The sequence below is a fragment of the Ursus americanus genome, chromosome 17 (assembly GCF_024610735.1).
Source record: "Ursus americanus isolate L20-20 chromosome 17, mUrsAme1.1.p, whole genome shotgun sequence".
Classification (NCBI taxonomy): domain Eukaryota; kingdom Metazoa; phylum Chordata; class Mammalia; order Carnivora; family Ursidae; genus Ursus; species Ursus americanus.
In genome coordinates this window covers 48502801-48528058 of record NC_142143.1, presented here as the reverse complement: position 1 = coordinate 48528058, position 25258 = coordinate 48502801, and the positions used below count along the sequence as shown (strand labels likewise).

Genomic DNA, 25258 nt, shown 5'->3' with positions numbered 1-25258 from the left:
TATTTAACTCAAACATTTATTATACTTGCATATATGTATGTAAATATATGTATATACAAATATAAATATATGTATATATGTATTTGTGTGTGTATATGTGTGTGTGTGTGTGTGTGTGTGTATGAGCATGTGTGTATAATTTTTTTTCCATCCTTCCACTCTTTGGGAGTTAAGATATGTAAACTCAAGAAATATCATCAATCTCAAAGACATAAAGCTCTACACACCATGTTTCAAGGTGACAGGGCATAGCCTCTTTTAGATCCTGCCAAGAATGGCTAGAGTGCAGATTCATTTTGGGAAGAGAAAAAAAGATCACAGAAGACGCTGGAGAGAAATTTTCAAAAAACGGGTTTAGATCTTGAAGCGTCCTGTAAGCAGAGTTAGGAGGTTTGAAGGGTGTTCTATGATCTGTAGAGCACCACTGAATGAGTTGAGCAGAGAATGATGTCATCAGACTTATATTTCAGAAAAATCACTGACTCCAGCGGAAAGAAGTGAGTAGGGGGTAAAACAGATAAGGACCAGTCCACAGACGATCGCAGTGATGCAAGCGAGAGATAACAGTGGCCCGAACAGAGAGGCAGAGGCAGAGGAGACTGACAGAAGTGGACCAAGGTGAGAGATAGTTGGGAAGTAGAGTTGATGAGGCTTGGTGTGTGTTAGAAATAGGGGTGGACGTAGGAAGGGGAGTCAGGGATAATTCCCACTGCTGGCCTAGGCAGGTGCATGCTGGTGCAAAGAAGGAACAGCAGGTGAAGAAGAAGCTGGTGAATGGAGAGAGAAAAACCGAGGATCCGGAAGTCAGCGATACGCACCAAGGCCGGGGACTGGCAACTACAGACGTTAGCATGGAAGGAGGAGCGATCTCATCTGAACACAAACGAAGCATTGGTTGACATCTCCTGCAGGACCCTGCCCAGAGATGGGGATTTGGGGACCAAAGTGAGAACAGGACTATTATTTGGGAGTTCACAGAAAAGACATCACATTTTCCAGAATTTACATCCAGGGACAGAGGAAGTTTACTCCTGCTGAGTCAACTTAAGATTGCATTTTTGTTGCAGGCCATGCATCATGGATTCAATAGGCTAATTACAGCTATACGAAACTCTGTACTCCCCAAATTGAAGACACACATCCTATTCAAGCACATACAAAACGCTGATTATCACAATTGACGTACTAGGTTGCAAAGGATAACTCGAAATCTTTCAAAAATTGGATGTCATAGAGATTACATTACTTTAACCACATTCTCACTAAATGAGGTATCATCGACAACATAGAAAGGGAGGCACAGCACATTTTGATTAAATGCATCTCCAAACAATCCATGAACTAAAGAGGAAATGACAATGGAAATTATACAATTTTTTAACTTGAACAACCATAAAAGTACCACCTATCAGAATAATGGGGTACAGTTAAAATGATTCTTAGATATAAACTTATGGCTCAAATATTTCTTTAAAAGAGTATTGAAGTGAATAAGCATTCACTTCAAGAATACACATTAAATCATTCAAAATAAGGTCTCAACTTTTTTTTTAATACACAAAACATCGTTGTGTATATTTTACCACAATAGAGAAAAATGGGACCATTAGGTAAATAAATAAACACCTATTTGCTCCAAGTAAAATTTTTATCGGCCAAGTAATAAAAATGCTGGTTTTGTTAACTCTGCCTTCTTTGTCTTTTTTATGTCTGTATTGGTCAGAAACTTCCGTGAGTTCGTGGGTACTTGGCTTTCTCATATATAGTATGTATATACTTGGCTTTCTCATATATAATATGTATATACTTGGCTTTCTCATATGTAGTATGTATATACTTGGCTTTCTCATATATAATATGTATATACTTGGCTTTCTCGTATATAGTATGTATATATTGGCTTTCTCATATATAATATGTATATACTTGGCTTTCTCATATGTAGTATGTATATACTTGGCTTTCTCATATATAATATGTATATACTTGGCTTTCTCATATGTAGTATGTATATACTTGGCTTTCTCATATATAATATGTATATACTTGGCTTTCTCATATATAGTATGTATATACTTGGCTATCTACATGTATATGCAACATGATTCTCTGTGTGTATATATCATAGTGTAACTTGGACATTTTGCTGCTAAATAGAAAACAGCTCTGAGAAAAGCAGATGAAGGGATGAAAAAGACCGTGGGCCTGAGGTCAGGCAGCCCTGAATTCTGTCTCCACTTTCCCTTGTATTAGCTGGGCGGACTCCAGCACGGGCGTGCAGCCTCCGAGCACCTCCGTTCCCTACTCTGTAAACGACAGTTGCTGTAACACTGGTCCCAGCCACAACCGATTACTGTGATGATTACCATTACCACATACCGAGTGCTTTACCTTGCTGCCCAGCAGAGCTAGTCATCAGAAATAGATTTTTAGCATTAGAAAAGAGAATAATCATACTCTACCATGGACGGGCATGTTTAATCTTGATAAGCACTTCAGGATGCATAAAGGGAACCTGTGTTCTCCTTGAGCTAGTAAAATGAAGGTCATTTGTCTTTTGATATTCATAATGCTCCATTAAGTAGTTTTGATCAGGACTTATTCCCATTTTACAGATAGAACAGCCAAGCCCTAGAGAGCTTAAGTGCTTTGTCTAAAACCACAAAACTAGGTAGAGGCTCTGTGGTCTTCTTGGAACCTTGATTTTCTGACCTCCTCGTGGGCTGTTTTTCCCATGATGTGTTTCAGCAGGGATGCTGTTTGGAGATCTCTTCCAAAAGAACCTTTATTTCATCAGCTTAAGTGGGATGCAGGTTCACCTAAGTACTCTTAAGATAGTAGAAGAATAATGGGGCGCCTGGGTGGCTCAGCCAGTTAAGCATCTGCCTAGAGCTCAGATCATGATCTTAGGGTCCTGGGATCGAGCCCTGCGTCAGGCTCTCTGGTCAGGTGGGAGTCCACTTCTCCCTCTCCCTCTGTGATCTCTCTCTCTCTCGCTCTCAAATAAATAAATACAATCTTAAAAAAAAAGAAGATAGTAGAAGAATTAATACTAGATAAAAATATAGACCTAGGATGGGGCCTTTTTGGGGGGACAAAAAGACCTGTAGAATTTGTACACATCCTTTTTTAAAAATTGAAATATAATTTACAGAGAGTAAAAATGGACCCTTTCTAGTGTAGCTTTGTGAGTCTTCACAAACACCTACAGTCATGTAACCATCACTGCAATCAAGATCTAGAACAGTTCCATTGCCCCGAAAATGCCCCTGGGTCACCTGGCAGTCAACTCCTTCCCCCACTCCCGGTCCTTGGTAACTGCTGATCTATTTTCTCTCCCTATAACTGCACCTTTTTCAGAATATCACAAAATGGTATACAGTATGTAGCCTTTGGAGTTTGGCTTCCTTCTCTTAGCATAGTGGATTAGAAATTCATCCGTGCTGGGGCGCCTGGGTGGCGCAGCCGTTAAGCGTCTGCCTTCGGCTCAGGGCGTGATCCCGGCGTTCCGGGATCGAGCCCCACATCAGGCTCTTCCACTAGGAGCCTGTTTCTTCCTCTCCCACTCCCCCTGCTTGTGTTCCCTCTCTCGCTCGCTGTCTCTGTCAAATAAATAAATAAAATCTTAAAAAAAAAAAAAAAGAAAAAGAAATTCATCTGTGCTATTGCATTTATCTGTTCTCCCTTCCTTTTTTATTCCTGAGTAGTATTCCACCATATGAAAGTACCACCATTTGGGGGCGCCTGGGTGACTCAGTTGGTTAAGTGTCTGCCTTTAGCTCAGGTCATGAGCCCAGGGTCCTGGGATCGAGCCCCACATCGGGCCTGCTTCTCCCTGCTCAGCCGGGAGCCTGCTTCTCCCTCTCCACCCCACCTGTGCTTTCTCTTGCTGTCTCTATCTCTGTCTCTCTCTCTCTCTCTCAAATAAATAAAATCTTAAAAAAGAAAAGAAAAGACAGTACCACCATTTGTTTATCCATCCCCCAGGGAAGTGATATTTGAATTGGTTCTGATTTTGATGATTACAAATAAAGTCAATGTGACACTCACACGCAGGTTTTTATGTGTAGTATTTTTCTCTTGGGTAAATACCTAGAAGTAGGATTACTCTGTGTTTAACCTTCTGAGGAGCTGTCAGACTGTTTCTCAGAATGGCTGCACCATTTGCATGCCTCCCAGGAATGCATGAGAATTCCAGTTGCTCTAAGTCTTGCAAGCACTTGGTATTGTTGGGGTGGGGATTGTATGGTTGATTTTGGATTTTTTCCTCATTATAATAGGTGTTAAGTGATATTATTTTTTACTTAGAGACTGTTATAGATGGAATGTTTATGTCCCCCCAAATTCATATGTTGAAATACTAACCCCCAATGTGATGATATTTGGAGTTGGGGCCTTCGGGGATAATTAGGTCATGACGGCGATGAAAGTGGATGAGAGCTCTTACAAAAGAGACCTCAAAGAGATCCTTCCCCCCTTGCACCATGTGAGTTCATGGCAAGAAGATGGCCATCCGTAAACCCGAAAGTGGGCCTTCATCAGACACCATGGAATCTGCCAGCACCTCGATCTTGCACTTCCCAACCTCCATCATTGTTTATGGGCCACCCAGTTGTTTATAAGCCACCCAGTCTATCGTATTGTGCTAAAGCAGAACAAAGGGACCAACATAGAGACATTCGTTATGATAACGACCTAGGGATTCCTGTGCAGATAAACAGCTATTCTAGTTGACGAGAGAAGTGTAAACAAGTCCCTAACCAATAACATTGCTAGTGGCTTTTCTTCCTTGTCCAACTGGGTGTGAGCGCACAGTCACATCAGTAAGTCTCACTACTCTGGTCAAGTGCCACCCTTTTGGGCCATCAGACAGGACTTCTTTCTAGGACGTGAGGTGTGGTGTGCACTCTTTTACACTTTTCCAAAGGGGAATAAGCAAGATTTGTAAGGTCTGGTGGGTAGATAATGACCCCCCAAAAAGATGTTCACATCTTAATCTACTAAATTTGCGACTATGTTCTATACCATGGCGAGGGAGAATTAATGTTTCAGATGGAATTAAGGTTGCTACTCAGGAGCCCTTAAGATAGGGAGAGTATTCTCAAATATGCAGGTGGGCCCCAGGTAATCACAAGGAGTCTTTAATAAGAAAAGATGGGGAGAAGAGAGTCAGTGTTAGAGTGACGCAGCATGAGAAAGATTTGACCTGTCGCTTGCCGGCCTTGAAGATGGAAGCAGAGCACAAGCCAAGGAATGTAGGCAACCTCTAGAAGCTGGAGAAGTGCAAGGGAACAGGTTCTCCCCTGAGACTTCAGAAGGAATGAAGCCTTGTCAATGCCTTGATGTTAGCCCGGTGGAACCCATTTTGGACTTCTGACCTCCAGAAACTGAAGAAAATAAATTTGTGTTGTTTTTAGGCACTGAGTTTATGGCAATTTGTTGTAGTGCCAATAGGAAAATGATACCTAAGAGTACCTTACAAGAGGAAAGACTGCATGGCCATTAACTAGATTAATTTCTGAAGGCCTTTCTTTCCATCAGCCCACAACAGCCTCAATATTAAATGATTGTTACAGCTCCTTGGGACATCTTCTCATCCCTCGCTCTTCCTTTCCCCTGTATTGTCATCCACAATCATGGCTTTGGATGCTACTTGCAGATGTGGATGATTCACAAGTTTGTATCTCTCACTGACCCTCCCTTCAGAACTCCACTCCAGAATTTTTCCATTTGGATATCTCGACTTAATGTGTCCAACACTGAACTCTTGCTTTTCTACTCCCCACCCTCCATGCTCACATCACCAGCTTGCCTTTCCCTAGTCTTTCCCAATTGCTCATGACAGATACTAGTCAAAAAACATGGCACCTTTCCTCAAACTCCAATCACCAAGTCTCATCAAGTCTCTCTTCATATACAACTCAAAGTTACCCAATTCTCTCCATCTTTTGGCCCCACCTAGTCCAAGCTAACATCATCCCTGCTCGAGGCTACTAGAACAGCTTCTTCCTGTCCTGCCTCCCCCAGGCCTCCTCCAATTCATTCTTCACACAGCAGCCACAGTGAACTTTTAAAACACGAACAAGACAATATCACTCTTCTGCTTAAAACCCTTTAGTGGCATCCCCTTGTTTGCACAAGAAAGTCAAAACCCTTGAGCATGACTTAAAAAGCCCTGCATGTTCCTCCTGCATTTCTTCTAATCTACTCATACCAAATACTCCCTCACTACTTCTGGAAAACTGTGTGGCCACATCAACCTTCATATAATTCCTTGAACATTCCAACCTCCTTCCAACCTCGGGGTCCTCATACAAACTATTCCTTCTGCCTAGAACATGTTTCTCCTAACTTTTCACATGTTTCACTAACTTTTCTCTTCATCCTTCAGGTTCCACCTTATCAGAGAAATCTCCCCAACTTAAAGTGGTTCTCTTAATGTCTATTACTTTCTTCCATCGTTCTTACCCAAATCTCTAATTACAGATGTACTTATTTGTTAAGTTCTGTAACCCTTACTAGTCTGTAAGCTCCCTGGGGCAGGGACCATGTCTGCTGTGTTCATCTCTATATCATTTGTCCCAAGCACCGTGCCTGACACATACTAGGTACTCAGTAATGTTTGATGAAGGAATAAATTAATAAGTTAATGATGAGCTTGAATAAAGTAAACAGAATTTTAAAGATCTCTTATCCTATCCCTTTCAGACTATCTTCGCCTCCAACTCCTACCTCCCCCAGGCAGTGGCTGATGCTCTGAAACCTTTCTGCACCCGAGATACTGCTATCCTGTCACATTCTCACAGGGATCCTGCCCTCTTCTGGCCAACATGGGAACCTATTCTCTTTTAATGGATCCTTAAGGACTAATTTATTTCCCCTCTCAGAATTTTTCTCAATCAGCAACTTCTGGGCAAAGAGCTTGCCCCATAATAAAGACTCCAAATCCATTTCTATTTAGTAGTGTATAAGAATCAAGCCAGTTACCAAACTCTTGAGAGATGCACCCATAAATATAACCATGACAGTCTTCGTTCGTTAACCCAACACCTATTTATTGACTACTTTGGTTGAGACCTGAGATTTTTCACGAAGCTCCAGATCCAGTAGGGGAGAAAGATACGGTAAGTGAAAGAATGAAACTCTTGCCTCTGGAGACGACTTCCCATCTCAACTTCCCTAGTCCAGATCACTGAGGAGAATGATCCCCGGGCTATAAATTTAATCAGCAACTACATCATGGCACACTACTAAGATTCTCTCGTATTTGATCATGCCTCAGAGAGTATATTTTGTGATAAAATTTAGAGGTAGGATCAAGCAAAAGAACTAATGGTACTCTGCAAGACTTCAGGAGTATGTTTGGGAAACACAGGCTCAGACTACACTGTCTTTGAGAATCATTAGTGCTTGTATGTGTGTAATCTTGCAGTTGATTGCTGGACAAGGGGAACCACTTGTTGGACAGGGTGTCTGCAACTCACCCTAGTAGGAAGGCCTGAAAAAACCAGTCTGGGTTTAGATTATGCATACTCACCTCCGGCTACTTACGAGGCACTCGGAATGCCAGAGGCCACCTCAGACTGGCCTCCCGGAGCTGCCTCTCCCCACCTCTCTTCCTCACGTCACGTTCGCCCTTAGTAGGATTTCCCAAAAGCTAGGTGGAGTTTCCCCATGAGAGTTTAGAAAGAAGAGGCACTTTTTTTAGAGAGGCACGCATCTGAGGACAGGGCTGTGAGGTTGGGTGTGGAACATCCCCAAGGGAATACCTTGCGAATTGTTCAACTTCTTAGATTAGTTTCTCTTAGACTATGGGAAATGCCATAATGTATTATTTTAGATATTTATCATTTTATTATATAATTATTATGTTATATTACTAACATAATCATAATATTAATATATTATATCCTGTTATTACTATAATCCCCCATTCGGTAATTCTCTTTAAATGCATCAAACCTTCAGTAAAAATCTGACTTGTGTGTACATCCGTGTGGAATGTGAAGACAAATATAGAAGTAATGCAGTATAAAAATATTCATCAGAATCTTTTGGTCACTGAAAATCAAATTGGCCTAAGGGAAAAAATGAATTCACTGGATCATTGAACTGAAAATCCAAGTGTTCAAACTACGTATTCAAGAATCTCTCTTTTCTTCTTCTAGTGCTATTTTTCTCCATGTTGTCTTTATCCTTAAACAGTCTCTCCCACAGATTGGTGGAATGGCCACACATGGCTCCAATTTAGCAACTCCAACGAAGTCAGAACTTCTCTTTGCAAAATGTTTCAGTAACAGTACTAGCCAGGTACTTAACTTGCTTCACTGGTCCAATCCCAAAGCAATCACTGTGACCAGGCATGTCCAAACCTGGGTAAAATGTCTGTTTCCAGATGCAGGAGGGTGAGTCAGTTCTTTGGAACACATAGACCACGTCTGAAATGACAATTCTGGACGACAGACACAGAGCATTAAAAAAATAGATATGTAAAATTAGATCAAGTATTGATAAATCTTCCAAATAAAGATATGGCAGAGTAAAGGAACAGAGGAGGACAAGGTCTGCTTTTTAGAAAAGGCCAGCAGGGAATGAGGTTCAGGAGAGTTCCGGATTTGGGGAAGGACAGATGCGAAGGCTCTGAGGGTGGCTGGTGCTGAGAGTATCTGACAGATAGTATAAGACCCATGTGGCTGGAGTACAGAAAGCCAGGAGGAAGTGGTAGGAGATGAAGAAAAAGAGGGAGACAGGATGTAAATTAGGAACAGCCTTGTAGACCATGGCAAGGGAGAGTTTATTCTAAACGTGACAGGAAAGTACTGAAGTAATTTGAGCACAGGATTGACATGACGTTTCTTATATTCTAGGAGGATGACTGCCTGCTGTTACAGACTTTAGGGGGCGTCAGAGGAGGGCAAGAGAGGAAAGAGAAGAGTCAGAAGGCACAGTGCACCAACAAGAGATGAAAGTAACAGTGGCTTGGGCGGCAGTGGTGGCGGTAGAAGCTGGGTGCACAGTCAGATTCAAGGGCGAGCTTCGAAGCTCACACCAACAGGATTAGGAGATGGATTTCATAGAGGATGTGAGAGAGAAAGAAAGAAAGAAAGAAAGAAAGAAAGAAAGAAAGAAAGAAAGAAAGAAAGAAAGAAAGAAAGAAAGAAAGAAAGAAAGAAAGAAAGAAAGAAAGAAAGAAAGAAAGAAAGAAAGAAAGAAAGAAAGAAAGAAAGAAAGAAAGAAAGAAAGAAAGAAGAAGGAAGGAAGGAAGGAAGGAAGGAAGGAAGGAAGGAAGGAAGGAAGGAAGAGAAAGAAAGAAAGAAAGAAAGAAAGAAAGAAAGAAAGAAAGAAAGAAAGAAAGAAAGAAAGAAAGAGGCCCAGGGTAATTTCAAGGCTTCATGCTAAAGGAACTAAGGGTTCTATCTAGGGAACACTATGTAAAAAATAATGGCAGCACGGGGTGCCTGGGTCGCTCGGTCCATTGAGTGCCTGACTCTCGGTTTCAACTCAGGTGGTGACGTCAGGGCTGTGAGATCGAGCTCCACATTGGGCTCTGCACTAAGAAGCCAGTCTGCTTGAGATTCTCTCTCTCTCTCCCTCTGCCCCTCCCCCTGCTCAAGCACTCTCCTGCGCTCTCCTCTCAAATAAATAAATAAATCTTTAAAATAAATAATGGAGCATGTCACAACACACATTCACACATCCACACACATTTTATTAAAGAGCTTATGGACTCCGTTACTTAGGGTCTGGCACTCAGTGCCTGCACATGTCTGGTAATCCTAAACATCGCTCTCAAGACTAACATCCTTCAGGCCCCCAGGGAAACACTTCTCTCCATCTCTTGCCCCATATCCTTGAACTGTAAGCATATGTGCGTCCGGAAGGTATACAGATTGTGCCATTGCCAAGGCTGGAAAGGAAGCACTGCTTTCATCTGGGAGACACCGAGAAGAGGACCTGAGCAGTGCAAGTGCTTAGGTAAGAGAGAGAGACAAATGAAGTGGTCACGTCTTTCCTCCTGCTTGAAGAGCGTCATTTCCCAGCAGTCCTGAAGATCAATTTTCCTGCTTCTCTTGATATTCCAATTTGTGGCCTGGGAGATATTCTTCAATTGCTCATTATTCAACCTTGTCATACATGGCTTCTAAAGAAAACAATTTGCAACATTTTAAAAATTCAAATCACTCTTAAATTTATATCTAGATCTAGTTAATGCATGAAATAGAATACTGATTATTTACACTGGTAATTAGATGCCTACTGAGAACTAGATTTTTCCATACTTTTACTTTTATAAAAACATTTAATAAGGCTTAATTAACTTTTCAAGATAATGAATTTAAATATATGAAAGTTAGGAGAAGAAGGCAGAGCCCTGCAAAAGCAAACCTTGAACTTTACAGTCATCAGCTTCATTTCCTTATCCCTGGTCAACCCATCATGACAATCTCAGCACCAGTACATCAGTATGAACATTTCTGGAAGAGGGACTAGTTTTATTTTAATAATTATTTTAATAATTTTGATTTAAACTTTTGATATGCATTAATTTTCATGCGTGTTTTGCCTCCTAATTTTGTAGACAATTTAAAATATTTGGAAGAAATAGCTCTCTGGAAAACAAAACAAATTTTTAATTTTTAATGTAATATAGACACTTAGAAGATATATTCAATTTTGTATCCACCGAATACTACATTTTATTGTTTAATCCCTTAGATCATAACTGCCAAATGAAATGAAAATCTTTATTATAACATAATAAATGATTTTGCTGAAGTCAAGAAAAGTCTATTTTGTAGAATAACTATGTAAAAGTATACATAATAATTTACAATAATGTGTGAATTCTGTTTATCTTTCTTATTACTCATCCAAATATTTCCAGCCTATAAATTAAAGAACGTTTAATAATGATTGATAAATCAAATTCGGTCATCTTCAATATTTTGCCAACTTTCAGTCTTATAAAAATAGTATTTTCTCGTATTTTTTTTCTATTATGATGATGATATATTTGACAAGGGAGGAAGAGAGAACATATTTTATTTTATTGATTGATTAGCTTGATTTATAACTTCTTAAACATTTGGTCATTTGGTATGCAGGCCTCCATTCATGCTCTTGTCAGGGTCCTACGAATGTCAGGGGCAGCCTTGTTCAAAACACCAAGAGAACACCGAGAAGAGTGTGATTAACTCCCAGAGGCCAGAGAAGGTTCCACTGGGGAGACATACATCAGCGATAGTTAAGAGCTCATCAAACACAGTAAAAAGGGCAACCAGAGAGTGGGAACAGCACGTACAAAGCTCAGTAATCACGCACTGTGAAATGCAGTTAGTTTTACATGGTTGGACGTAAAGCTGTGTGAGGGTCAGGGAACGGTTGGACATGGTGCTAGAATAGGACCCAAAGAAAGACATCTAGGACTGATACACGTATTTCTTGTTGGCACTCACCATCTACTGCTTTTATTTTTTTATTATTATTTTTTAGATTTTATTTATTTGAAAGAGAGAGAGCTCAAGGGGGTGTGGGGGGAGGAGCAGAGGGAGAGGGAGAAGCAGACTCCCCACTTAGCAGTGAGCCCGACGCAGGACTTGATCCCAGGACCCTGAGATCATGACCTGAGCCGAAGGCAGATGCTTAACTGACTGAGCCACCCGGGCGTGCCTCATCTACTTCTTTTATTCATTCAGAAATATCTTTCTCGGCACTTATTATGCATCTAGGCTATGTGCTAGGCTAAATGCTGGAGGTCCACCTACAAACCCGGCACCATTTTTGCTTTCTGGGAGTCTGGTAGCGCAAGGTGTCGTGTAAGTCACTGTGTGGTAGGAAGGTTCTGTGTCTTAGGAAGCACCTTGAGTGAAGGATCCTGGTACACGTATTTTTACAAGCCCAGGATCTGAAACCAAATAAATACTCTATGAATATGGCTGAATCGAAGTGAAAAAATTACTTCCGGAATATTTGAATTTATTCTTAAGACTACTTTGCAGGAAGCTCATGTGTGAACTATTTCCCAAGTTCTCAAGTCCGAGGGATGTTTGGAATCCATTAGCTAATGAGAAATGCTGTGAGACAGTTGAAGATTTACTAACAACAAAATATTACAAATGTTAAAATAAGAACAAATTATTATTACCCATAATAATAGCTGCCATCTGTCAGTCACTGACAGATGCTGATTTCTGTGTTAAGTGCTTTGCATGAACGATCTCTATGACCTCTTCATTCTTACACCAACCCTATGACAGAGATGAAGATACTGATGGGCAGCAAAATGAATTAACCCGCCCTGATACAACTAATAAGTGACAGACTAGAAGTTTGAACCCAGATCTGCCTGTATCTGGAGAGACTTGGAAGGTGTCCCTTAAGACACACACACACACACACACACACACACACACGCACATACATGGAACAGACAGTGCTTTTAAAATAATCCAAAGAGCTGTGATCACCCTCGAAATGCACAGCCTTGTGGTTTTTTTCTCTCTTGGCGATTTTATAAGATTTGGACAATGGCCACATCTATATGATAAACGGATGGAGTGTGGACGCTTCCCATCTGGCCCATCTCTAAAATACACTCATCTCAATAGATTGGTCCTGGGGTTTCTGTGGTGAATGAAAGGATTCTCTAGCCAATGTGGAAACACAGTCACTCAATTGATAGAGCTAAGAGACAAGGGTTTCATTTGCAGGGTTCCTAAGTCCTGTTAATGAGAATCTGTTGCCTCATGAAGGAATCAGTTGAGAGACACAGGGTTTTTTTTGTTTTTTGGGTTTTTTAATTAGAAGCATTTGCTTCTATCAGAAATGTTTAGAAGAATGTAAATATTAAGAGAAGGGAAAGAATTACTTCTCAGGATACCAAAGCTTGAGGAAGCTCTACAGATGAATCTTGGCCACTAAGGGCCAGAAGATGATTGCAGAGTTTGCTGAAGGTAAGGAACTGGGCCACCATGTGTGGCTGTGCGGGTTGTTCACTGCATAAGGGTTCCTGTCAGAGGTGGTAAGTGAGAGTAAAATTTAGCAAGCACTCTGCTTGCCAAATCAAGCACCCTGGGGCAGGCTGTGTCTACCCAGGTGAAGGAGAACTTTGTTCAAATCTGTGTAAATTTACCAAATGAACTAGTGGCAGCCCTGCCTTACTTTCCTTCCATTTTAAGGGTGTTAGTGGTGACACCAGGTGTTCATCTCCACTCTTCCAAATCCCTCCTACAATCTGAAGCGTTTGAGAAACCATACGGTTTGGTAGACTGCAGCTCTGGGCTACCTACCCAGTTCAGTAGCCACTGGCCGCATGAGGCTCTTAAGCACTTGGAATGTGGCTGATACAAATTGACATGCTCCGTAAAGGCAAAATACAGTCTCGTATTTTGAAGACTTAGTGTGGAAAAGAATGTAAAGTACTCATTAATAATTTTTATACTGATTATGTGTTCAAAATCACAATAATTTAACATATTGAGTTAAAAATAATATATTATTAAAATTAGTTTCACATGGGGCGCCTGGGTGGCATAGGGGCGCCTGGGTGGCACAGCGGTTAAGCGCCTGCCTTCGGCTCAGGGCGTGATCCCAGCGTTCTGGGATCAAGCCCCACATCAGGCTCCTCCACTATGAGCCTGCTTCTTCCTCTCCCACTCCCCCTGCTTGGGTTCCCTCTCTCGCTGGCTATCTCTGTTAAATAAATAAATAAAATCTTTAAAAAAATAAAATAAAATAAAATAAAATTAGTTTCACTTGTTTCTTATTACTTTTTAAATGTGGCTATAAGAAATCTTAAAATTACATGTTTGGGGTGAGGGGTTGGTGCCAGATGGTGGTGTAGGACCACACCTCCTCCCATGGACACATCAAATCTGTAACTACATATGGAATAATTCCCATTGGAAAAGAACATAAAACTAGCTGACCAGCTTCCTCCCCAAGGGGGAGGAGATGGACAGGAGAGGCAAAAATGTGGTCTTACATTTTATTGTGGGTACAGCAACCCACAATAGGGAGGGATCTCACAGGCCGGGAGCCTCTCCCTAAGAAGTGAAGGGTTTTTGCTCCACATCAGTCACCCCAACCCTCAGAACCTATACCAGACAAACAAAGCCCCCAAAACGTCTGTCTTTGGAAACCAAAAGAGCTTACATCCCCAGGATCCAGGGGGGGATCTGAGACACTCCTTTTGAGAAGCTCGCCTGTGGACTCAATCATCCTGGGAACCAGCAGCACTAAGGCCACAGTTTGAGAGATAAGGGGATTCTTTGTGAAGGTCATTCATTTGCTATCTTCAAGTGTCTGCTGGAGGCCAGAATTAGTTGGGATCTTCCTCAGGAACGGAGGTTCTGGTGAGTGCCAATTTTGGTTTCCTCACAACCTGGCTAGCACAGGCAGGCACATATGGACACCACCTCGCTAGAGCCAAAGGCATGCCCCACTTCCAGTGCCCTTCTCCAGCATCATTAAAGCATGGTTCTGCCCAGCCCCCAGTACTGTTTCCTGGCCTTGCTAAAACCACAGTCACATGTCCTCCCTCCCCAACACTCTCCAGCAGCTAAAGCCAGGGGACAACCTCAGTCCACATAGGGAACAGCTCTTGATTGCCTGGCTTTGGTGGCCAAAGAATCTTGTGTTCCTGGCCCCACAGAACCGTAACAATCAGAAAGACAGTTCTAGGCGGGGCACTGCACAGATGGCAGGCTAACACATACCTCCAGTCTACATGTGAAAAAGGCCCATTTAATTGTCCTGGAACTTCAACTTGAGGAACAAACTTCAAGTTTGCCACACATATAAAGGCTACAGAGGGGCTCTCAGGGAACATAGGCAGGGAGGTACCATCTATGTGCTCTCCTTGCTATAGCTTGCTGCTACTTCCCAGAAGACGCCACAATTCTTGCACCTGTCACCCAAGGGACACCTCCAGATCTCTCAGTCTGAAGGTCAGCAGGGTCTACAACTGCAGCCCCACAGGAGTGTATATATTTGGATACTTTAGAAGCTGCTGCCTGAGGATCTGGCTGGCAGCCTGAATCTATTGCTGGCTGAAATCTCTCCCTTTGGAACACTGAGAAGTCCTGGCACACCCTCAACCACTGGGACCTATCAAGAACAAACCAAGCTAAAAATATGGAAGCAGCACAAATGAATGGATAAAGAAGATGTTCCATATATATATATATATATATATATATATATATATATATGAATATTACTGAGCCATAAAAGAAAATAAAATCTTGCCATTTGCAACAACATGGTTGGATCTAGAAAGTATAATACTAATTAAAATAAGTCAGTCAGAGAAAGGAATACCAAGAAACAAAACTAACCAAAAAAAAGGATAAAAAAGAGAGAGACAGACAAACCAAAAAACAAACAACAACAACAACCCAGAATCTTAATTATAGAGAACAAACTTATGATTACCAGAGGGGAGGTGGGTAGGGGGATGGGTGACATAGGCCAAGAAGACTAAGAGTTGTTTATCTTGATGAGCACTGAGTAATGAATAAAGTTGGTGAATCACTGTATTGTACACCTGAAACTAATATAACATTGTATGTTAACTATATTGGATTTTTTAAAAAAGAATAAATCAGGCTATTTAAGCAATCACAAAAGTTTGAGAAAACACCAAGAGCTAGGGCAAGGTTGAACAAAAAGCATCATCACCTCCCCAAGGCCACTTCTTCAAGACCGGGAGAGGTAAGCTTCACCTCATACATAGAGAGTCAAACAGAGAATTGAGCAAAATGAGAAAACAAGAGTATGTTCCAAATGCAAGAACAAGAAAAACCTAAGAAAAAGACCTTAATGAAACAGAGATAAATAATCTACCTAATAAAGAGTTCAAAGTAATGGTCATAAAGATGCTCACCAAACTTGGGAAAAGAATAAATGACCACAATAAGAACTTCAAAAGGAGATAGAAAATACAAGAAAGTCTCCGTGCTGAAAAATATAACTGTGCTCAAAAATACACTGGAAGGGATTGATAGCAGACTAAATGAAATAGAAGAATGGATCAGTGACTTGGAAGACAGGGCAGTAGAACTCACTCACTTGGTATAACAAAAGGAAAAAATGAATTTTAAAAAGTGAAGATAGTTGAAGAGACCTATGGGACAACATCAAGGAGAGTAACATTCACATTACAAGAGTCCCTGGAGGAGAAGAGACGGGAAAAGTGGAAGAAAAATTCTTTAAAGGAATTATGGCTGAAAACTTCCCTAACCCGGGGAAGGAAATAGATATCCAGGTCCAGGAAGCACAGGGAGTTCCAAATAATATGAACCCAAAGAGATTAACACTAAAATACAATATAATTAAAATGTCAAGAGTTAAAGATAAAGAATCTGAAAAGCAGCAAGAAAAGCAACTTGTTAAGATGATTTTTCAGCAGAAACTCTGCAGGTCAGAAGACAGTGGGATGATACAGGCAAAGTGCTGAAAGGAAAGAACTGCCAACCATGAATACTCTACCCAGCAAGGCTAAAATCCAGAAATGAAGGAGAGATACAATTTTTCCAGACAAGCAAAAGCTAAAGGAGTTCATCACCACTAAAGCAGCCTTGTAAGAAATGTTAAAGGGACTTCTTTAAGCTGGAAAGAAAAAGCACTAACTAATAACAAAAAAAAAAACACTGAAAGCAAAAATCTTGCTGGTAAAGATGAATATGTAGAAAGGGTAGTGAATTAACCACTTACAAAGCTAATATGAAGGTTAAAGCAACAAAACTAACTATAATTACAATAATCAGTTAAAGCATACACAATATAAAAAGGTGTAAAATGTGACATCAAAACCATAAAATGTGGGTTGAGGGAGTAAAAATGTAGAGTTTTTAGAATAAGTTCAAATTTAAGTTCCTACCAACTTAAAATAGAGTGGCATATACACAGGGTGTTATATGTAAAACTTATGGTAACCACAAAAGAACCCACAGTAGATACACAAAAGATAATAAGAAAGAAATCAAAACATAGCACTAAAGAAATTCATCAAACCACAAGGGAAGAGAGCAAGAGAACAAGAAAGAAGGATGCCTGCGTTGTTCAGTCAGTTAAGGGTCTGCCTTTGGCTCAGGTCATGATCCCAGGGTCCTGGAATCGAGTCCTGCATCGGGCTCCTTGCTCGGTGGAGAGCCTGCTTTTCCCTCTGCCTGCCACTCTCCCTGCTTGTGCTCTCTCTTTCTCTCTCTGACAAATAAATAAATAAAATCCAAAAAAAAAAAAAAAAAAGAGAGAGAGAGAGAGAGAAAGAGACAGCAAGAACAAGAAAGAAACATAGAGGAACTAAAAAACAGCCAAAAAACAATGAACAAAATGGAAATAAGTACATACCTTTGGATAATTACTTTAAATGTAAATGGACTAAATTCTCCGATTAAGAGACATACAGTGGCTGAATGGATTATAAAACAAGACTCAACTATATGTTGCCTACAAGAGACTTACTTCATATCTAAGGCACACACAGACTGATGTAAAGGGTTGGGAAAAGATTATCCATGCAAATGGAAACAAAAAGAAAGCTAGGGTAGCTATACTTATATCAGAAAAAATATACTTTAAAGACTGTAATAAGAGTCAATCCAACAGATGATATAGGATTTGTAAATATTTACACACCCAACATAGAAACACCTAAATATATCAAATGAATACTAATAGACTTAGAGGGAGAAATTGACAGCAATGCAATAATAGTAAGGATTTTTAATATTCCTGTTACATCAATGGGTAAATGATCCAGAAAGAAAATTAATAAGGAAACATCAGCCTTAAGTGACACATTAGACTAGATGAACTCAGTAACTATATACAGCACATTCCATCCAAAAGCAGCAGAGCATGCCTTCTTCTCAAGTGTACATGGAATATTCTCAGGGATAGATAAAATATTAGGCCACAAAACAAATCTCAATAAATTTAAGAAGATTGAAATCATATCAAGCATCTTTTCTGACCACAATGGTGTGAAACTAGAGATCAATTACAAGAAGAAAAGTGGAAAAATCACAGCTATGTGGAGATTAAACAACATGCTACTAAGCAACCAATGGGTCAATGGAGAAATCAAAGAGGAGATCAAAAAAATACTTTGAGAGAAATGAGAATGGAAATACAATAGCCCAAACTCTATGGGGTGCTGTAAAAGCAGTTCTAAAAGGGAAATTCATGGCAAGACAGGCCTACCTCAAGAAACAAGAAAAATCTCAAGTAAATAATTTAATTTTACAAAAAAAGAATTAGAGAAAGAAAAACAAATGAAGCCCATAGTTAGCAGAAGGAAGGAAAAACTAAAGATCAGAAAGGAAAAATTAAATAGAGACTAAAAAAATAGAAAAGATCAATGAAAAATTGACAAACCTTTACCTAGACTCACCAAGAAAAAAAGAGAGAAGGTTTAAATAAATAAAATCAGAAATAAAAGAGAAGTTATAACTGGCATCACAGAAATTTATATAAAAGATCACAAGAGACTACTATGAACAATTATATGCCAACAAGCTGGACAGCATAGAAGAAATTGATAAATTCCTTGAAACACTACTATCTTTCAAGACTGAATTATGAAGAAATAGGAAATCTGAATAGACCAATTGCTAGTAGGAAGAGTCAATCAGTATTCAAAAACTTTCCAAAAAAAACAGAAGTCCAGGACCTGATGGCTGCAATCGTAAATTCAACTGAACATTTAAAAAAATTTAATGCCTATCCTTTCAGAAAATTGGAGGGGCGCCTGGGTGGCACAGCGGTTGGGAGTCTGCCTTCGGCTCAGGGCGTGATCCCGGCGTTGTGGGATCGAGCCCCACATCAGGCTCCTCCGATATGAGCCTGCTTCTTCCTCTCCCACTCCCCCTGCTTGTGTTCCCTCTCTCGCTGGCTGTCTCTATCTCTGTCAAATAAATAAATAAAATATTTAAAAAAAAAAAAAAAGAAAGAAAATTAGAGAGGAAGGAACCCTTCCAAGCTCATTTGACAAGGCCAGCATTACCCTGCTACCAAAACCAGACAATGACACTACCAAAAATAAAAGAAAATTATATATGATCAACACAGATGCAAAAATCATCAACAAAAATACTAACAAACTGAATTTAACAATACATTAAAAGGATCATACACCATGATTAAGGGAAACTTAATTTAGGGATATTCAACATCCACCAATTAATCAACATGATATACCATTTTAATGAAAGGAAGGATAAAAATTATATGATTATCTCAACAGACACGGGGAAAGCATTGGAAAAAGTCAACATCCATCTATGATAAAAATCTCTTAACAAAGGGGGGAGAGAGGGAACATACCTCAACATAATAAAGGCCATATATGACAAGCCCCACTGTTAACATCATACTCAACTATGAAAAGCTAAGAGCTTTTCCTCTAAGATCAGGAACAAGAGAAGGATGCCCACTCTTACCAGTTTTATTTGTCATAATACTGGAAGTAGTAGCCAAAGCAATTAGGCAAGAAAAAGAAATAAAATGCATCCAAACGGGAAAGGAAGAAGTAAAACCATCACTATTTGCAGATGATAAAATTCAACATATAGAAAACCCTAAAGACAAAAAACCCCTAGAACTAATAAATGAATTCAGTAAAGTTACAGGATACAAACTCAATACAATATCTGTGATGCTTCTATTGAGAAAAAGAGAAATTAAGAAAACAATCTCATTTACAATGACATCAAAAAGAATAAAATACCTGGGAATAATTTTTTATGCCATCTGAAAATAAATTTAACCAAGGAGGTGAAAGACTTATACACTGAAAACTATTTGATATTGATGAAAGAAATTGAAGAAAACACAAGTAAGTGGAAAAACATTCCATGCTATTGGTTTGGAAGAATTAATATTGTTAAAATGTCCATACTACCCAAAGAAATTTACAAATTCAATGCAATCCCTATCAAAATTCCAATGGCATTTTTTTTAACTAAAGCAAATAATTTTAAAATTTGTGTGCAATCACAAAAGACCTCTAATAGCCAAAGCAATCTTTAGAAAGAAAAAAAAAAGCTGAAGTATCACACTCTCTAATTTCAAACTGTACTACAAAGCTATGGTAATCAAAACAGTATGGTATTGGCATAAAAACAGACACATAGGTAAATGGAACAGAATAAAGAGCCCAGAAATAAATCTATGCATATATGGCCAATTAATTTATGGCAAAGGAGCTATGAATATACAATGGAAAAAGGACAGCCTCTTCAATAAGTGGTACTGGGAAAACTGGACATACATAGCCACTGCAAAAGAATGACACTGAACCACTATCTTATACTATACACAAAAACTAAGTTGAAATAATTTATAGAGTTGAATGCATGAAAAATTCAGAAGAAAACAAAGATGGTAATCCCCTTGACATCACTCTTACATACATTTTTTGGATCTGACTACAAAGGCAAAGTCAATAAAAGCAAAATAAAACAAGTGCAAATACATCAAGCTCAAATCTTCCTCACACTGAAGGAAACGACCAACAAAATAAAAATACACTCTTCTAACTTGGAGAAGATATTTGCAAATCATGTCTCTGCTAAAAGGCTAATACCCAAAGTATACAAAGAACAAGAAATCAAATAATTTGATTAAAAATGGGCAGAAGATCTGAATAGACATTTTTTCAAAGAAAACATACAAATGGCCAACAAGCACATGAAAAGATGCTCAACATCACTCATCGTCAGGGAAATGAAAATCAAAACCATAATGAGATATCACCTTACACCTCTCAGAATGGCTGTAATCAAAGAGATAAGAAACAATAAGAGTTAGAAAGGCTGCAGAGAAAAAGAACCTTCATACACTGTTGGTGAGGCTGTAAGCTAATGCAGCCTCTATGGGAAAACAGTACAGAGAGTCCTTGAAGAATTAAAAATAGAACTACCATATGATCCAGCAATTCTACTGCTGGGCATTTTACCTGAAGAATACAAAAACACTAATTAGAAAAGATAAATGCACCTTTATGTTTGTCCCAGCTTTATTTATGATAGCCAAAATACGGAAACAACCTATCAATGATGAATGCATATAGATGTGTTATATCTATCTATATCTATCTATATCTATCTATCTATATATCTGTAGATGTGTATATACATATACAATTAATGCAATCTACTTAGCCAGAAAAAAGAAGGAAATCAGAAATCTTGTCATTTGTGGGGCGCCTGGGTGGCACAGCGGTTAAGCGTCTGCCTTCGGCTCAGGGCGTGATCCCAGCGTTATGGGATCGAGCCCCACATCAGGCTCCTCCGCTATGAGCCTGCTTCTTCCTCTCCCACTCCCCCTGCTTGTGTTCCCTCTCTCGCTGGCTGTCTCTATCTCTGTCGAATAAATAAATAAAATCTTTTAAAAAAAAAAAGAAATCTTGTGGTTTGTGACACCATGGACGGACCTTAAGGGCATTATGTTAAATGAAATCAGCCAGAGAAAGACAAATGCCATATGATTTCACTTACATGTAGAATCTAAAAAACAAAACAAAGGAACAAACAAAACAAAACTCACAGATAATGAGAACAGATTAGTGGTTATCAGAGGGGAAGAGGTTGGGGGGTGGGCCAAAATGGGGAAGAGGGTCAATTGTACGGTGAGGATGGCAGCTAGACTGATTACGATGATCACTTTGTAGTACATTCAAACATCAAATGATAATGTCGTACACCTGGAACTGATAAAATGTTGTATGCCAGTTTTACCTCAATAAATAAAATAAAGTAAAATAAAATAAAATAAAATAAAATAAAGTAAAATAATAAAATAACATATGCGGCCTGCATTATATTTCTGTTAAAAAGAGATGTTGTAGAGTCAGTCAGAGAAGACTTAAATACCCTCCTATCCGGTTACCAGTTCTGCTTCTTTGGGCAAGTTCTTTAATCACTTCTTTCATATAAAAATGAATTTACCAAACAAAAAGCAGAAACAGACCTATAAACTACAGAGAACAAACTGATTGTTGCCAGAGGGGGAAAGGGCAGGGAAATGGGCAAAATGGGTGAAGGGGAGTGAGAGACACAGGTTTCCAGTGATGGAATGAGTAAGTCACGGGAACAAAAGGCACAGCATAGGGAATACAGTCAATGAGGTTGAATGGCAATTTATGGGGACAGATGGGAGCTACGCTTACGGTGAGCACAACATCATGTATAGGTTTACGGAACCACTACATTGTACACCTGAAACTAATATAACATTGGGTGTCAACTATACTCAAATTAAAAGTAATAATAATAAAAATGAGCTTATAACCTCACGGTGTTAATTCTGGCGAGTAAGCATTCCTAAAGCAGGTGGGTATTCTCAGCTTCCAGAACACAGCTGAAGTTTCATGCCAGAATCAAGCCAGAGCCTCTAGTCAGGGAAAAAGACCTTGCAAGGGACCTTGCCTTTGAGCATCATTTGCATTTTTCAGAAACCCTGCCTTTGTTTCCGAGAAGGCTCCCAGCACCAAGGACCCATTCTTGCTGGCATTGTCTGCAACCACCTGCTTGCAGCACACTAAGCACAGGAACCCGGATAACAAGGATCTCAGGGCGAAGATGTAGACCTAGCCCCTTCACCAGGATCTCTACACCTAGGTTATGTGTTGCCATCAGCACTATTCATTGTACCATAATTATCCTGTTCTTTTCCTCTTTCAGGGAACTAAAACCAAACAAACATAACCCAACTCTTCTGCAACCATAATACTCAGAGCTATGTCTGTATCTAGCTTTTTCTGGGATAGGTGAAGTGAGGAGAGAATATTCACCATTTTCATTTTTGAAAAGACCTCAAAGATCTTTATGTCTTGGCCTGGATGTGTTTCCTTGTGGGTACATTTCAATGTTTTTATTCACAAATTAGAAAGCTAAGACAGATGTGTTAATATAAATGCCCAACTTCTGACCGAGCCTTCGTCTACTCATTCCATGTTTCAGGGGAGTCAATACCAGATACCCAGGGGCCAACAAGTCATAACCTGAGCCAATTGCGTGTATCACAAATATTTGTTTCTCAACCACAACCTCATATGCCTAATGGTGATTCATTCAGTTCAGTTTCCCACTAAGGCTTGTCCCTGGAATGCTACAACTGCAGTTTTCCACTACAAATAAACTGACTAATTGATAAACTCAAGTCCAACTGACAAAGAAAACAGCAATTAAAAAAAATGGGTTACTATCTGTTGATCAGATCTAACCTCAGAGAATCATGCAACTTTCCGAGTTTTATGATTTTCTAGCTAAAATCAGAAAGGAGAGTAAAACTAAGTGCCGAAGTCTTTGGGAGGGGATGAGGAGGGGCAAGTGGATCAGAATAAAAGACAGGTAACAAGTATCATTTGTTTTAAGAAATCTACTCAATTAATCCCCGTGATCTTTGGGAGTTCTGGAATTGCCTAACATGGGACCTAGCCCTGGTTGTAATACATCAGTGGCTCCACACCCCCTAATGAAAACCAAACAAACCCAACTCCTTAGCATGAAATTTGAGGCCCTCCATCATTATGCCAGCCCATAGATCCTCTTTTCCAATCTTGACTCTGTCCCTTACCCCTGCCTCCTCCCCTCCAGAATGATCTCACTGCTATGGCTCCGTCCACACCATGTTGTGTCATGTCTCCGTATCTTTGCACGTGCTGTTCTCTTGGCTTTTCCCACATTCTTATCTGCCAGCATCACTCCAAACCCTGCTTAATCATGGCCTCTTCTACAAATTTTCCATGGCACTGACCCCACAACAGACCCCCTAAGGCTCCTCTATTTTTTACTTAAGCATTACAGAGATTACAGACATGATTACAGCTATGACACAGTGTCCACTGATCTGTGTAGATGGCTGTCTCCTCTTCCAATATGTCCATTCTTTGTGGATGAAACTTTGTGATTCAATTCCCTGATCAGGCTGGGCCTTGTACAGCTGTCTCTGCACCATATGGTCATTGTGATGCCTCCTTAAAAGGCATTCTCGGAAGGGTTTTTCCAGGCCTCACCTCCTGTACCTGTTCTGGGCCCAGTTACTCACTCTTCTTCCAGCACTTGATTTTATTCTTTGTGATCTGCTTTGGGCTTAATGTTTTAGATCCACCCATGTTTCCAGCCCCAGACTTTGCTTGAATGCCAAAAGCTTACAATCTTGGGTCTGTTTTGATCAATCCCGGGACCTGGACCACCACCAAAGCCAGAGTCCTGTCCTTTGGTTCAGCCAGCAGAGAGACACTGCTCATCTCTGTACATAACAGCTGTTCCACATAGGATTGCAGAACAAAGCTTTGCAGACGGGGGATAAACCTTCATTCTTCTTCACTTGTGTGCCTCTTTACCCCTGCCAATGTCTATCTCCATAGGAGCAGATTTTCAAAGTTTGAAGGGTGAGTGGCAGCAGCTTCCCAAGCAGATTGGGCGGACCCACTAGAGCCCATCAGGCTTATCTTACCCAGCCTCCCTCTCCCCGTCCTTGCCTGTCTCCTTTCTCCCTCAAGTTGCTGGAAATGCTTTCGGAGCCATGACTTACAATAGAATTAGTAGAATTTGTCCAAGCCTGTCTGAAATGGGGTACAAAAACCATAAGAATGAAGTTGTGTGCTTTTTAAATTTAATACTTGGCAATTCTTCTCAAATATGTATCCTGATATGGGAGAGGGGTCAAAATAAGTTATACTCCTTGTCAGGCTCTGTTATGTGAGTATGAATCTCCTCCTGGGGCCATTTTGCCTCAAAGAGTGTGTTTTGAATCTTCTCCGTCTTGGAAAAAACCCGCAAGAGTTGTGAGTAAGAATGGTGGCATGCAGGGGCCTGGGTGTGGGCTGGGAAGTCTCCAGAGTTTCTGGGAAAGCAATATAATTGTGGTAGAAAGAATTTCTAGGCAATACTGATTTCAGGCAATAAAGGTGAAAGTAAAGGGAAAATAAAGCTCAGAAATGCAAACGAAGGATCAAGTGACCTTCCTTTTCAATGGCCCGATTAAGCCCATTATTCCCCAGTTGATGGAAAGAAGATCCAGTGTTGGGATTGGTTAGGAATTTGCACTGTCCATGCTGCTTCACATCTAGAAGGTAAAAGGAGTTTTCAGGTCCCCAGCTGGAGGAAAAGGCACCTAAGAAGGTCAGAGATGGCATGGTGAGTTCCAGATCTCACAAAGGAAGGGGAGAACTGGTCTTGTCCATGCAGCCTCTTCTTTTGGAAGCCTATGGTGGCCTACAAACATCTGCAAAGAGCCCTCAAATGGT

At 40.1% G+C, this 25258-nt stretch overlaps 1 long non-coding RNA gene across 1 annotated transcript in view; it reads right to left on the bottom strand.

Annotated features, from left to right (window-relative positions):
• Positions 1–9694: 9694 nt before the first annotated feature.
• LOC123787297 (uncharacterized) overlaps positions 9695–25258 on the bottom strand; it is a 56959-nt gene continuing 41395 nt past the window's right edge. The window contains exon 4 of the long non-coding RNA XR_015727236.1: positions 9695–10141. This is a non-coding gene — a long non-coding RNA (uncharacterized LOC123787297). The remainder of the gene's footprint in view (positions 10142–25258) is intronic.